The following is a 16,209-nucleotide window of genomic DNA, read 5'->3' as shown; positions in this document are numbered from 1 at the left end:
GAACCTCCATACTGTTCTCCATAGTGGCTGTACCAATTCACATTCCCACCAGCAGTGCAAGAGTGTTCCCTTTTCTCCACACCCTCTCCAGCATTTATTGTTTCTAGATTTTTTGATGATGGCCATTATGACTGGTGTGAGATGATATCTCATTGTAGTTTTTTACTGGGCCTCTCTCCTTATTCAGGTTTGCCTGTTTACTCCCCAGCAGGTTGTGTAACATAACGAAGGACTTATTTACTAAGTCAAACAAAAGATCATATACATCTTTTTCCCAGGGCCAGCAGCCTGCTTCTCTTACATTTACAAAACTAAGAAGGGTCAGTTAATATCTGCTCCAAATTGATGACCTTAACCTAGAACACATGGTTGCTTCTTGTAGGATTAAAAGAAAAAGAAAAGAAGCTCTGGTAGGGCATCTCATTTCATTACAACTTAATTGAATATCATATTCCACTTAGCATTTTTCTAATTCAGCCCATTATAAATGAATCACATAGAGACTGTATTTTTTTTTTTTATGTTTAAATATCATGCCTTGATAGGTTGAATACACTTTTCAATGATAATCACTGGTGAGGGAAGTATGCTGCCCCCTGCAGTGATTCTACAAATAGATTGCCCAATATCTCCTGTAGGAGTTGAGTAAGGAGAAGTAAGTAAACAGAAGGTAGTCTTCCTGTGTTTCTTGAAACGAACTTTGAGAGAACAAAGGTAGTAATTAGGATTCATTTTCTCTCCTCATCAAGACCCTCTGCTGAGCAAGCATTTACGAGAGATGGCATTTTTAATCAGTGATTGATAGCATCCACAGCTTTCAGGCAGGAGAATGTTCTTAGTGACCTCTGCCGACTTGAGGTATTGAGTTATGTTTCAAAAGCGTGGCAGTGCTAAGATGTCTAAGCTTGGGAAGTTTCAAGATCAACATTACCATGAATTGGTTGATGGTTTCAAAATGCAGATTAGCTCTGATGATGGATTGGAAGCTACAGGAAGAAATTATGGGAGAACAGTAGTTCTGAGTTAAGAAAAGGCTTTTGATTCTGTTTTTAGAAAAAGCAACCAAGCTTCTTTCATTGTCTGCAATCTTCTTTAAAGTGGCCCCATTGGATTTTCCCCGAGTTTCCCAAGTTCTGTCCTCGACCCCACATCTTTTCTCTCCATCTCTTTTTTCCCTTAGTATTCCCGTATATTCGCATCTCTTAAAATACTAAACCCTTATATGCATGACTCCAAAATCTGTCTCTTTGGAAACCAGACTGTGCCTTAAACTGCCTACTGTATGCTTCCTCAGGTGTTAGGTACTTGAAACTCAACATGCTTAAAGCTAACTGAATGCCTTGCTTTCCAAATATCTTCCTTTTTGTCAATGTCATCATATACTACTCATCCATGCCCCAAGCCAAGGACTCACCCCCCTTTTCCTTACGCTATCAGCAACCATATTTCCTCACATTGCCAGGGACTGTAGTTCATTATCCAATCAGGGACAGTGTTCTGTGGATTCCATTTCCTAAATATCTTTCAAAAGTTTCCATCTCCATCCCACTGCCCCCTCAGCCGCAGCAGCATCCGTTGCCTGGATTATGGAATCTAAATTGGCCTTTCTGCCACAACTGTCTAATCTCTTTTTTCATCCTTTGTATTGCTGCAGAAATTACCTTTCTAAGTGAAACCTGATCTGATTGTGTCCTTGTCCTGCTTTAATATTTTATGTTTCCTTTGACTGCCAGTCTAGTCCTTGGCACCCATGTATTGTTGATGAAGCTTTTACTGACTTAAGGGAAAATTCTCTTGCCATCAGTATTGCATCTTGACACACACAGGGTGGTTTCCCTCTCTCTTCTCTGTATTGCCATCAACATACAATGTTTCTTTTAATTTTTTTTTACATTATCACCTAACCTTCATTTATTTTATTTATTTAAGAAAAATTTACCATATACCATGTGCTCTCCTAAGCACTTTAGAAATACTAACTCATTAAGTCTGAAACAACGTAAAACAAATTTTCCTGAAACTAAGTTGAAATATGTATGAATGGCACTACCTAGAGACACCCACAAAAACATTTTTTACTACCAGATATTATTCATCACCTAAGCAAGAGTTCTTAGAAGCCCTGAGAGGTTGGGATGATGTCAGGAATTAATCTTGGGATTTGAAATTCCTTCTATTAATGTACTGTCCTTCCCTTTTCCCATCTGGCAGGCTTTTGCTTATTAACTGTGTATCGAGGATACTGAGCTCAATGGATTATAAACATAAATCGGTCATATATTTTCTGAACATTTGGTGGCATGTGATTTGGGGCATGTAATTTAACTTCTCTGTGCCTTGGTTTCCCTTCTGAAAGACAGAACAAATCATGTTACCTACCTCATAGAGTTGTTTTACAGCTCGAATGTGTTAATACATAGAAAATGTCTAAAGCAGTACCTGGCACATAGTAAGCACTCAATAAAAGTTGGCCATAACTTTTATGCTCCTGTTTCCTTCTCTGGACCACAAGCTCTTTGATTCCCAAGAGCTTAGATAGCGTCTGGCACTTATTAGGTGTCTCCAAAATATTGGTATAATAATGGATAAAAAGTCATCAAAATAAGGATTCTAGGAATTAAACAGAACTGAGGTTGATTTGAACACATAATGCCTTTTACCCTGAGGATTTCAAAATGCATTCAGACAATACTTGATTCTCTTAGGAGACAATGACTATAGCCAATATCTCCATAACAGAGAGTATAATATAGCTAGATTCAATCACAGAGAGATTAAACTTCCTGGGACTAATGGAAGAATTTGAAACAGCTACTTCACTGGTAGACAGTGAGAATTCTAAATAGTTTAAGATGGCAGAATTAGCCTTTGTATATTTCCTTTACTGGTTTATCCCAGACATTTTTTTAAAGAGTGGCAATGGAATAGACTTTAAAGATAATAATTGCACTGAGCTCTGCAGTCTTTTGTAAGATTTTTTTTTTATCAGGTGCTTTGGAAAGCAAGTAGATCATGTTACCTACTTCCCATAGGCATTTCCCACGTACTCAGATGGCATCAGAGCCCAGCTGTATCACAACAGAAAAACAAAACAAAAAATAGGTTGTTTTTTTTTCCCCCACTGCATTCTAACAAATAAACAGAACTGCTGGTTGGGTATGGTTTAATTTGTCATAAGTGTCCTCCATTACTGCTTCTCTAAAGGTCATGAAAACAAAACCAAAATTAAAAAGGAAAAGTGAAATCAATCATAGTTATCTTTCCAAATAGTCAAATATTGGTAATATATAGACTAAACATCTAGGTGATGGTTAAATTTTTCCCCACTTTTTATCTACATTTCTACCCAAAGATTGAACCCTGTATGGGAAAGCTCAACCATTAGCCTACAAAAGCTGAATCAACAGAGTTAATCATCACAGAAAGTATAGTTACTTATTGAATGAGAGGTGGTCATGGGGGGAGAAAATGAGGAAACCTTAGCCAAAGTCAATGGTCTTGTGGTTGGATTTTTCTGGATTTATACGAATGAAAAAAAAATGTGCTTCTGTCCAGAAGATCGATTCCAAAACAAATAAAAACACTGTCACACTAGCCTTAAAGAGATGCCCTCACTTTCAATAAGGGCCTGGGAGGAGGAAGGTCCTTGGAGAATTATCTAGGAGTGGATGACATACAAAAATTATGACATACAAAAAACGTACAAACAAAAAAATTTTGTTTGCTAAACATTCTTGACCTTACGTCCTCTATAAAAATAGTTTCTTTCATTGCAGCTGAGAAAGCTGTGATTTTTCTGTCTCGTCAGTCTAGGCTGGCCTCCTTCATCATGGTGAAGATGGGTGTGATTTTATAAAAGAAAAAGTTGGCAAGTTTAGCCATCTCCTATTCTAATGGCTCAAATACACTGTTTCTTCCTGCCCCCATTCAGAATCCTCAACCAAGAAAGCACATCATATGATTCAAGCTCAAAGTTTTTGAGGGTGTCTGAGACCCAGAGTATAAAATATTTCGTTGTTCCTGTCTTGTTTGACCCCCTTTCCCTACCCCTGACTTATTAGGTTCCACGCTGCCAGGGAGCCCTGTGGTATCAGGCCGAACATTTTGATGTAATCCCACCACTGTGGCTATAGCTATCTAAGCTGGAGGATTTATTAGTTGTGAACGTTCATTTTTGTTTTTTCTGGTCCAGTGCCAGTAAATAAGTCACCCAAACCATGGCTGAGTGTCATTTGATAGGAAAAGGCTGGGATCACAAGGAAGCTTTCTGTCTTTCAACCGAAAAAAAAAACAAAAAAACTGCTGAGGTAAGCAGTGTCAAGCCCAGCTGCATCAACATGATGGTGGTAAGACAAATGTGGGCTTTCACTGCTGGATATGGGGCTAGAGGACAACCAGCCTGTAAACCCTCTGCAAGCCCAGGAACAGCTGAATTAATGCAAGTAGCAAAGTAGCAAGGGATTGCTTTTTCAAACTACTAGCTCTGAGAAGGAAAATCCTCCATCCATTGCCATCTCTCTAGTACATAAACACAGCTCATCGGAAAGGACTAGAGATCAAAATCTCCTACACACACACACACATATAAATACATGCACACACACACACACACACACACATACACTGTTGTTTCAGCTCCATTAGAAGAATATGATGAAATCAATCCCGTCTGTGAGTTGGGGGTCTGCTGGCTGGACGGTGTGGAGCAGGGAGGCCAGAAGTAGGACATGGGTTTGTAAGAGGCCATTAGGAGAGCCAGGATGGGAGAAGCGGAGGAGGACCGCGAGGAGGTCTGAACTTGGGAGGGGACCACTCTCTCACCACAGGCGCGCCAGCTCCCTGTGACTGTTGCCTGGGCGATGGCTGGGGGATTATCAAGAATGCTTGGAGCCGGTATCCTTCTTTTGGACTCATGGATGGAGCAGAAGGGGGTGGATGGCTTTTCTCTTTCTGTTTCTTCCTTTCATATTCAGCAGATTAGAGCGGGGGGTTGCTGTGGCGACGACACGGAGGAGGGCTCCCCGCACACCTGCACCACCAACGGGAGCCCGCCAACGTGGACTTAGGCTCTCCCGGGGGGCAGGTTTTTTTGCTGTGGGAAACACAACAACAACAGCAAAAAGAGTAAGGGAGAGAGAGGGAGATGGAGGAGGGAACGGAAAAAAGGGAGGGAGAGAAGGAAGAAAACACACTATGTGTTCAAGCAATGGCACTCATGCTCTTTCATGAAACAGGATAGGAATCCATGAGATGAAGAGATGGTACCCCAGAACCCCTGCCCAACTAGCCTTGTGGGACTGTTTAGGGATGACAGTAAGTAGGGAGACAGACACCCACATCCTAGAACCACCAACTACATACAGCATGGGGGAATGAAATGCTAAAAGCACGGAGAGCTTGAAAGCTACAACTGAGTTAAGTTTACTTTACTCTTACCTAAGAGTAAAGGAGCAGAGGGCTAATTGGAAAGTTACTCCATGACTATCCAGAACTAAAAGAGATTCACCATTTCTGCAGATCGACTTCCTAATGGAAAGCAGTGCTTTCTAATGTGGAAAAAAATAATATAATGTGCTTTCTTTTTAAGTTGAGAGAGAGAAGAGGGGAAGTGGGTGCTGGGGAAGGAGGGACTGATGGGCTCCCGAAGTCTCCAGTATAGTCCTCTGCAATGTTCTGGCGTGGCTCCAGGTTCTGCTAATGAAGAAGTCAGCTCCACACAGCGTCCCGGCCTCACCTCCCTCCTGTACCCTGGGCTCTGCCTTCATTCTGAGCTTCCTCATGTCTCCTCCTCTTCCTGTCTGGTGATGGCCTTCTGCATTATTGTCTCTGTTTCCATTAACAAAACATCACAACACTTCAGCCTGTCCAAAGCGCTCTGCAATGACAATATTTACAGAAGGTTAGATAAAATATGGATAGAGTGATTGATAGCGAATATGCCATAGACCTTTTGAACTTAGAGCATGCTGGCTTTGTTTGTTTTTTAAGCTCAATTCTCCAGGCAGCTTCAGCTATTTTAATATCTCTTAAACAATCCACTTACAGGAAGAGATGATTAGAGAGAAACATTCTTTTAATTTTTTATTCTCTTTTCCAAGCAACATGATTAGCAGTCAGTGGACCTTATGTCTTCCACTTTCTGTCTGCTAAAACCATGAGCATTTTCTTGGGAAACTGTGTCACAACAGATGGAGATGAGAAAATTGACTGTCCCATCAGTACATACACAAATGACATTGTACTCTTGTTCTTGAAGTTTTTACATATCCTCGTATTGACTCCAGCTGGATGAATGTAGAAAGATGATCTAATCTCAGAGTGTAGCTTGTTTTCATGGAAGTATATATTTGTCTGTTTCTTTAATAGAGAGTTTATAAAATATTTTCACAAGAAAGATAGCTACATATTAGATCAGGGCTTGGCAAATGTTCTCTGTAAAGGGCTAAATATTTTAAGCTTTGTGGTCCATGAGGTCTGTAGCAACAAAACTCTGTTATTGACAACATGTTAATGAATGGCATGGCAATATTTCAATACAGTTTTATTTACAAAAATAGGCAGCAGGCCCATTTGGCCTGTGTGCTATTGTTTGCCAACCCCTAGCACTAGCTCTGTCCTCTTCTAGGTGTAAGATACTGATTAGGTTAGAATCCTCTGTAGCTCTCTCAGAAAATTTCAGTATTCCAGTACCATTCTCTTCAGTTCCTAATCTTATACTGATATTCAGTAACCAAGAACAAATAAGCAGAGCACTTGTCCAACTGAAGTAAATATCCAACCTGCCCAGGGACTAGAATCTAGGGGGAGGACAGGAATAAAGACACAGACATAAAGAATGGACTTGAGGACACAGAGAGGGGGAAGGTTAAGCTAAGATGACGTGAGAGAGTGGCACTGACATATATACACTACCAAATGTAAAATAGATAGCTAGTGGGAAGCAGCCGCATAGCACAGGGAGATCAGCCCGGTGCTCTGTGACCACCTAGAGGGGTAGGATAGGGAGGGTGCGAGGGAGACGCAACAGGGAGAGATATGGGGATATATGTATACGGATAACTGATTCACTTTGTTATACAGCAGAAACTAACACAACATTGTAAAGCAATTATACTCCAATAAAGTTGTTTTAAAAAAAGAAAAAAAAACAAGTAAGAATACAGTGTAGAAGGACAGAACACATTTGAACTGTTGCAGTATATGATTGTCTAGTCTTATAATGCCTGATCACTCGGTATATAAATGACTATTTAGAGTACATTTAAAAAGAGTAGAATTTGCCCTTCTTGATGGTCATGGATTTCAAAGGCCTATTTGCTGCCCAATTTTCTACAGAGTCTTATGCCAAAATGTCTAATATAACAGGGAGGCAAGCAGTGCATTTAAACATGTTTTGTCGACTGGGCACCATATGTAAAAGTGACGGCCAGGACTCCTTGCCAGTTCTCTTTCAAAGGGGAGGATGGGTCTCCAAAGATTCAAGCATCTTGAAGTGCAACTCAAGTTAGAGAAGTCAGCAGGTAAGGGCTTACCTGTGTGATTCTACATTTCATTCTGAAAATGATTTCTTTCCTAAATAAGGATTTTCATTATTACTATCTCTGAAATTTATCCTTTAAGAGTTGTATATGTTATGTTTGCTATAATTTTGCACAGAGACAGCAAAAGGAAGTGGGGACATATGTTCACCTCATTCCAGTGTATGAATTCCAACGTGGATTATAATGTTGAGACCCCATATGTGGCGTTATTCAAGACTAAAGAGCCCATTCTTTGGAAATTACATTAATATCTGACTATGGAGTTTTGAAAATTTGCCCTGTGGAAACCTGGAGAACAGTTACCTTTGTCCATAGGGATGGAATTTGTCCAGAGAAACATTCCTACTGCCTATTACTGGGCAATAAATAAGGATTGGGAAGGCTGAATCCCAAGCAGAACAGTTATGAGCCATAGCGTTCCCACAAGACTTGGTGGTAGGAAACAACAAATAAAGATTGGAAGAATGGATTTGAATTTCTTGAAAAGCATCTCAGTAATACCTGGGGTAGAAACTTGAGGAAAATCTAGGGTTGTTTTTTATTTTTATTTTTTAGCCAGTTTGGGATTCAAATTATGGCGATTCTTCCCAACCTCGTAAATCCAGGGACATTGAGTTATATTACTTATTATGGTCCTTCCTTAAGATGAACCAACTTAAAGCCCGGGACTGCTTCATCTGGGACATCAATATAGACAAAGTAGCCATTCAGTCAATAAGACATGTGAAGATGAGGATTATATAGGATAAAGGATGGGATTCCGTTTTCTGAAAATAGTAAGTGTACAAAAAGGTTCGGAATGGGAGCTTCCCCTCCTCCAGTTGACAGCTTGTAAAGAGGTGGAAAGATGCAAGAGCTCAGTCCTACTCTTCTAGTCAATCAGTATTAAATGTAAGGTTGAACTAAGTTAACCAGAATATTATGCATAAAACCCAGAAAGAACATGATGCTCTCATTTTTTATTTGTGATCAACACAAAATCATTTGAGATTAAGATTAGACCTACATAATGCCTATAATTTTATATTAAAATGATGAGGAATTTTGAAATAGGACCCATTCCAAGAAGCCATTTTCCAGATTAACTTATAATGGCGAGGACTTTGGACAGACACTTTTGATGTCATTGATAAAGTCATGTATCAGTAAAGTCTTTTTTTTTTTTACATATCTATTGGAGTATAATTGCTTTACAATGGTGTGTTAGTTTCTGCTTTATAACAAAGTGAATCAGTTATACATATACATATGTTCCCATATCTCTTCCCTCTTGCCTCTCCCTCCCTCCCATCCTCCCTATCCCACCCCTCAAGGTGGTCACAGAGCACCGGGCTGATCTCCCTGTGCTATGCGGCTGCTTCCCACTAGCTATATACCTTACGTTTGGTAGTGTATATATGTCCATGCCTCTCTCTCGCTTTGTCACAGCTTGCCCTTCCCCCTCCCCGTATCCTCAAGTCCATTCTCTATCATTATTCTGACTTCTTTTTCAGGTAGACTGCCTATTTCCTCTTCATTTGTTAGGTCTGGTGGGTTTTTATCTTGCTCCTTCATCTGCTGTGTTATTTTCTGTCTTCAGATTTTGATTATCGTACTGTGTTTGGGGTCTCCTTTTTGCAGGCTGCAGGTTCGTGGTTCTCGTTGTTTTTGGTGTCTGTCCCCAGTGGCTAAGGTTGGTTCAGTGGGTTTTGTAGTCTTCCTGGTGGCGGGTACTAGTGCCTGTGTTCTGGTGGATGAGGCTGGATCTTGTCTTATGGTGGTCAGGTCCATGTCTGGTGGTGTGTTTTGGGGTGTCTGTGGATTTATTATGATTTTAGGCAGCTTCTCTGCTAATGGGTGGGGTTGTGTTCCTGTTTTGCTAGTTGTTTGGCATAGGATGTCCAGCACTGTAGCTTGCTGGTCGTTGAGTGAAGCTGGGTGCTGGTGTTGAGGTGGAGATCTCTGGGAGATTTTTGCCGTTTGATATTATGTGGAGCTGGGAAGTCTCTTGTGGACCAGTGTCATGAAGTCTCTCCCACCACAGAGGCACAGCACTGACTCCTGGCTGCAGTACCAAGAGCCTTTCATCCACACGGCTCAGAATCCACCTGGGGCCGGGGGGGAGGGAGGGGTACGGAGTGCTGGACGAGCCTGCAGTGGCAGAGGATGGCGTGACGTTGCACCAGCCTGAGGCGTACCCTGCGTTCTCCAGGGAACAACTTCCGGGACCCTGGCAGTGGCGCGCTGGACAGGCTCCCCGGAAGGTGGGTGAGGATAGTGACCTGTGCTTGCACACAGCCTTTTTGGTGGCGGCAGCAGCAGCCTGAGCGTCCCATGCCCGTCTCTGGGGTCGCGGCTGGAGCCCGTCTCTGGAGCTCCTTTAAGCAGCGCTCTTAATCCCCTCTCCTCGCGCACCAGGAAACAAAGAGGGAAGAAAAAGTCTCTTGCCTCTTCGGCAGTCCAGACTTTTCCCCGGACTCCGTCCTGGCTAGCCGTGGTGCACTAACCTCCTGCAGGCTGTGTTCACGCCGGCAACCCCAGTCCTCTCCCGGCGCTCCGACCGAAGCCCGAGCCTCAACTCCCAGCCCCGCCCGCCCCGGCGGGTGAGCAGACAAGCCTCTCGGGATGGTGAGTGCCAGTCGGCCCTGATCGTCTGTGCGGGAATCTCTCTGCTTTGCCCTCCGCACCCCTGTTGCTGCGCTCTCCTCAGCGGCTCCAAAGCTTCCCCCGTCCGCCACCCGCAGTCTCCGCCCGAGAAGGGGCTTCTAGTGTGTGGAAACTTTCCTCCTTCACAGATCCCTCCCAGGTCCCATCCCTATCCTTTTGTCTCTGTTTATTCTTTTCTCTTTTGCCCTACCCAGGTACGTAGGGCGTTTCTTGCTTTTTGGGAGGTCTGAGGTCTTCTGCCAGTGTTTAGTGGGTGTTCTATAGGAGTTGTTCCACGTGTAGATGTATTTCTGGTGTATCTGTGGGTAGGAAGGTGATCTCTGCGTCTTACTCTTCCGCCATCTTCCCGGAAGCCCCGGGTTGAAATCTTTTAATTAAAATTTGTCACTTATATTTCTTCTTCACTGAATTGTCTGGTTATATCCTTTGTTCATTTTTTTTTATTGCCAGTAAGGTCTTACTCATGGAAATATTGTGGGCCTTCCAGAGACCTGGCATTCCTTTTCAATAGTTAAGACTGATTTGGGAAGTGATGATCATTGTGCAGTTTTAGTGCTTTTCTGAGAAAATTTTAAATTGTGTGTGGGGTAGGGAGGATTGCATCTAAAAGTTATCATTTATGGAAATAGATTATAAAAGAAAATACAGTGTTAGTGTTTCTTTTTCTGTGTTGTTCCAGGTTAACTTTGGGGCAGATACTTGGTGAATCATTGTCTGATAGGAGGGATTGCTTTTGGCAAGCGGACACTGGTTGCAATCCCCATCCAGTTCTGTCACACAGTGGACTGAGTTGGTCCTGAAGATCAGGACTCTAACTGCCTCTAATTGCTATTCCTATCTGTTGTAAAAAAAAGAAAGAAATGTTTCTTCTTTTTTTTTTTGCGGTACGCGGGCCTCTCACTGTTATGGCCTCTCCCGTTGCGGAGCACAGGCTCTAGACGCGCAGGCTCAGCGGCCACGGCTCACGGGCCCAGCAGCTCTGCGGCATGTGGGATCTTCCCGGACTGGGGCACGAACTCTCAACCACTGCGCCACCAGGGAAGCCCTGTTTCTTCTTTTTGATAAAAGCAGAAAAAGTAATAAACAATGTGTCAAAAGAAAAACCACTTCTCTATCAGCCCTAATACCAATAGTCAAACCACATGCAAGGGGGTCAATTCAGAACTGAGAAATGGGTTTTAGTAACTGAAGTTGGATTCTTCAATTTAAGGGCTAAAATGAAATTGGGAGTAATGTCTAACAGAATGTTTTGCTGGGGAAAAATAGAAAGGGAAAGGCGAAGAAAACCACACTGTTTACCAACTACATGCCAGGTACTTTTAATAACATCTCTCTCTAATGCCTATAGTAACCCTATAAAAATAGGTGAGACTACTGTATACAGACATAGAAACTGAGGCTCAGAGAGCTTACAAAATTTGCCCAGACCTATAGTTAGCAAACAGGGATTCAAGGAAAATTTGTGAATTGAAGGTCTTTGGGACAGTCTGTCAACAAGAGTAATAATTTCCTAGCTTCAGTAAATCTTGTAGGAATGTAACTATTTGCAAAGGAATTTAAAAAACACCATCTCTGTCAGCCACCCAGAACTATCATAAGAGACAAAGAAGTCGCAGTTTCATAAATACAGGATTGCAGCTGACAGCAACAAACTATAAATATTTTCCTTGTTCATTAATTTGTTAATAATTGTTACTGCATTAATGACCCTAATCCAAGTTCACCACTTGCTGAGACAGGGTGACATACATAGATAGCAACAGACAGAAAAATATATCATTGCTTTCCAGGGTGAATTCAAGATGAAGAGCACGCTTTTTTGAAATTGTGTAACACATGCAAAATACTATGATGTAGGGCATATTACAAATGCCCTTACAAGGGGCTTAGAATTAAGTGTGGTTCTACTAAAAATAATGACAACTGAATTTAAATGATTGTATTTTCTGTTAAAAAAAATAAAGAATAACTCAATGGATCATATAGGAGCCATTGGAAAAAAGTCCATTTTCCTTAGTAAGGTGTAAAAACTGTGCATTGAAAGGATATTATCAACGGTACTTTAAAACCTCAATAAAAGGAGTGACAAATTTTTCTTGAAATATGCAATGTCCAAAAATATGAAGTTAAAAGTTCTGGAGCCTCTGTTGATTTCTTTGAGGGAGAAAAAAACAGCCAAGAGGAACTCAAACTGCCTTGTCCTTGAGATTTTAACCACGGGCTAAGTGAAGTTTCCAGGGACCCTGGTAGTATAGGAAACACAGGCTGCAAGGTGGTAAAATGCTGCGTACTGCCCTGATGACCTTGTTCATTAGTGGCTACGGGTTCTGAGTTTGGAGTAAAATTCCTGAATATTCCTCTCTGTAGTGGGAAAGTCAGGGAAATGGAGCAGATTGATGAAAAGAGTAACTACTGGAAATATTTGCCTCACTTATCTTACCTTCAGATTGTGTATCGCTGCATTTTCCTTCTTCAGTTCAATTTGAATCCCCAGACATGGGTGAAGCTTCTTGTCAGGTACGATTCAAAAGCACTGGATTGATAGGGAATAGTCTCAGTTGTCAGGGATCTCAAATAGCCTGGAAGGGGGCAAGTAACAGGCCTGCCTCTAAAAGTTTGCAGGCCCAGGGCAATACCACAAACCTAAATATTTCAAATATGGAAGTCAAGCTAATGCCTTTTCAATTAAATATGTTGTATCTTCCAACCTTGAAAAGTATCTTTATAATGATCTGGAAGAGCAGGTACATATTTACAAGTTTGAGATCCGTTAGAGTTACTGCAAGGAACGTGGTGGCTTTCAGAGAGTGTGAAATGGGCCTCCAGTCTATTCAGGGCTCCTTCCTGCCCCATGAGGGGCCTCATGCACTAGCAGACACTCTGGCCTATTCTCACAAGCTCTGTCCACTGCTTTCCTCTGTGTATGCTCCCTCAGGCCTAGGGCCAAGTACATTCCATACTCCTGAGGGAAGGACCAGAACAGGAGGCCAGCACAGGCCTGCCAGTGGGCTCAGGGAACTCTGGGAAAGAAATTCTGGAGTCTTGGGTACCTGGAGTATGGTCTAGAAGGGGAGGCGTAGGTGACAGGTGAGAAGGAGCCCTGGAGGCTCATTCACCTGCCTTGGTGGAGGGGCATGGCCTGAGGAAGGCCAGAGTTGGGCATTCTCAGCATGGGGCCCAGGATAGGGGCACTCTTGCTGGGGTCTGAGGGCAGTATTGACAAGCCAGCTATTAAAAATGGACTAATATCATACAGTTCCTCATTTATCAAAGACTCTGTTTCAGGCTGAGTTTTGTTAGATTAGTATTCCTCAACTTTATACTGACCCTCAAACCCAAGTTTATAAAGATATGCAGCCGCTGACTGGTTTGGTAACTCAGTTTTTGATAAAATAAATGTAACATTCCCAATCATCAGGTGATTTTTTTCTTTAAACTAGAAATTTTAGGATTCCGGGTCATTTTTAGAAACATAACTGTGAGCCTTCTACATGTTTTTCATAGTAACTGGTGTATAAATTTCTCTAAATTTCTTCAAAGATTCTCTTTTTAGACTTATTTCATAGTACAATACTTTCCCCTTTCTGTTTATCATGGCTGTTGATACTTTATGACTTCAGTCTTTATTTAACCAAATCTTTGATCATCGTGTTCGTATTGTTTTCAGGTACGTTAGTCCCCAAATTATATAATCCCTCCATTGCCCTTGTCTTGAATTACCTCTTCTTTCTCTTCATTTTTAAAAAATCTAGTCTTAATTCCCAACACTGACTTTTCTTGTCCTAGTTTCAAACTGCATGTTATATCCTTTTCTCCAATATTACCTTGTAAATCAACCAAAGATTAGCTTGACTTTATTCCTTTTTTCCAGACATAACTTTTTGTATTAACAGTATTAAGGTTCTCTACTTCTAGATATATTCGTCTGTAATTTGAGACATGTTATTCAAAATTTTAAATAGGTTCTTCCAAGTTGTTTATTAGTGTTGATTCCCCACTCTGTAGCTCTGATTTCTAAAAATGGATCTTCTGCAAATTTCATTAATTCTTCGTTTGGCATACTCATGCTCCTTACCAAGTGCATTAAAATGGGAAGGAAATGATTCCTCTGATTTTAAGTGTGATATTGGAGAAGACCCTTATTGCTAATTACAATCTAGTCTCATTAAATTCGAGCCTACCCAGCTCCTCCATCACTCCCTGGTGTAGTCTATAATGAACTCAAGGAAGATAAATTATTGTTGTTCAATGGTATAGAGTTAGTATATGGGATTTTGGTCTTGGTTTGGAAAAGTAAATTAAGGGAACTAAGGCACCAAGTTCAGATTGAGGGTTGGCCCTTAGGTAAAGTAGGTAGAAGAGGTGCAACCTATGAAGTCTTACCTAAGTGTGGCTGCTGACCCCTCCCCTCCCCTACTTAGGAAGTATCAGAGGAAGATTACTAGTCTTAGATCCACATCCACATTTCATTTCTGATCTGTAGAAGTTTCCAGATTGGGACAAATTATCTAACCTCTTTGGGTCTCAATATCGATAGATTATAAAATAGAAATTAGATTATCTTGAAGGTCACTTTTAACTTTTATAGTCTATTCCTCAGCTGTTCTACCAGGTCTGAATTTGTTCCCCATTAATTACTAATGAGTTGCTGATAAGTTGGTCCACAAAGATTGGAGCATTATCTTTCTACTTCCACAGTTAAAATGCACAGAGCATTCTAACTGAAGTTCGATCTTGGTTAAAATTTGAATTTCCATCTGTGGTTGGTTGAATCCGCGGATGCTGAACCTGTGGCTGCAGAGGGTCGGCTGTACGCGGGGACACTTTATATAAGAGATTTGGGCATCCGCAGACTTTGCTATCCGCGCTGGTCCAGGAACCAATCCCCTGTGGATACCGAGAGGCGACTGTATTTTCAGTTTAATGATTTGAGTCACTGGAAGCAGAGAGCTGAGAACCCAGCAGCTTGAGAGCCTCGAATCAGAGATAGTGGGCAAAGGGAGTAAAGATGAGAATGTCAGAGGAAAATGAGGAGCCACCAAAGACATCTTGGCTAGGGACCTTCCTGGTGCAAGTGATCTGCCAGTCTTTGGCAAGCTGTGAGTTTCCTAAATCAATACAACTGTGATAATATTATTCATTTTTGTCTTTCAATATGGTAGCAAATGGAATTTAAAAGTACTAGAGTAGGGCTTCCCTGGTGGCGCAGTGGTTGAGAGTCCACCTGCCGATGCAGGGGACACGGGTTCGTGCCCCGGTTCGGGAAGATCCCACATGCCGCGGAGCGCCTGGGCCCGTGAATCATGGCCGCTGAGCCTATGCGTCCAGAGCCTGTGCTCCGCAACGGAAGAGGACACAACAGTGAGAGGTCCGTGTACCACAAAAAAATAAAAAAATAAAAAATAAAAGTACTAGAGTATTTTTCTCTTCAGTCTGCTTTGCTCCGTCCAATAAAAGCTGTCTACGACTAATCCTATACTGCCAAACTAAGATACCCAGAATGCTTCTTCCCACGCTCTCTCTCAGCAGAAAACCGTATCCATCATTAATGCTCAACTCCAAGGCTAATTTCTTCAAGTCTTTGCTCAAATGTCACCAGGCAGAGTTACCCTCCTCTTCCTCCACATGCTGACAGCATGTTACTACCATTTCTCAGGGTTTTCTTTCATTCTGCTCCACATTAGCTGGTGCAGTTGGGGTACCTGTCTCACTCTTGCCTTCCCCACCCCTGCCTGCCATCTATGTGAACACCTTGAGAAGGGCAGCAACCCCTGTCTTCTCTCTCTGATTCTTTCCAATCAGTGCTCTCCTCCCCGCCAGGCTCACCTTTTGATTCTCTAGAGACTCATTGAGAAAGCCAAAAATGAACCGTGAATTTTCTCTTTTCCTCTACATTCTTGCTATTACAATACAATCTCACCTTCGGGCAATGTAAATAGTTCTAACTAATTAAGGGAAAGTTGGGAAGTGAAGGAAAGTAAGAACTGTACAAAGAGGAATATTTCTCCATCTTATCTTGCTA

This window comes from Neophocaena asiaeorientalis, unplaced genomic scaffold (assembly GCF_003031525.2).
Source record: "Neophocaena asiaeorientalis asiaeorientalis breed wild unplaced genomic scaffold, Neophocaena_asiaeorientalis_V1.1 scaffold174, whole genome shotgun sequence".
NCBI classification, from domain to species: Eukaryota; Metazoa; Chordata; class Mammalia; order Artiodactyla; family Phocoenidae; genus Neophocaena; species Neophocaena asiaeorientalis.
Note: the sequence above shows the minus strand (reverse complement) of the source record.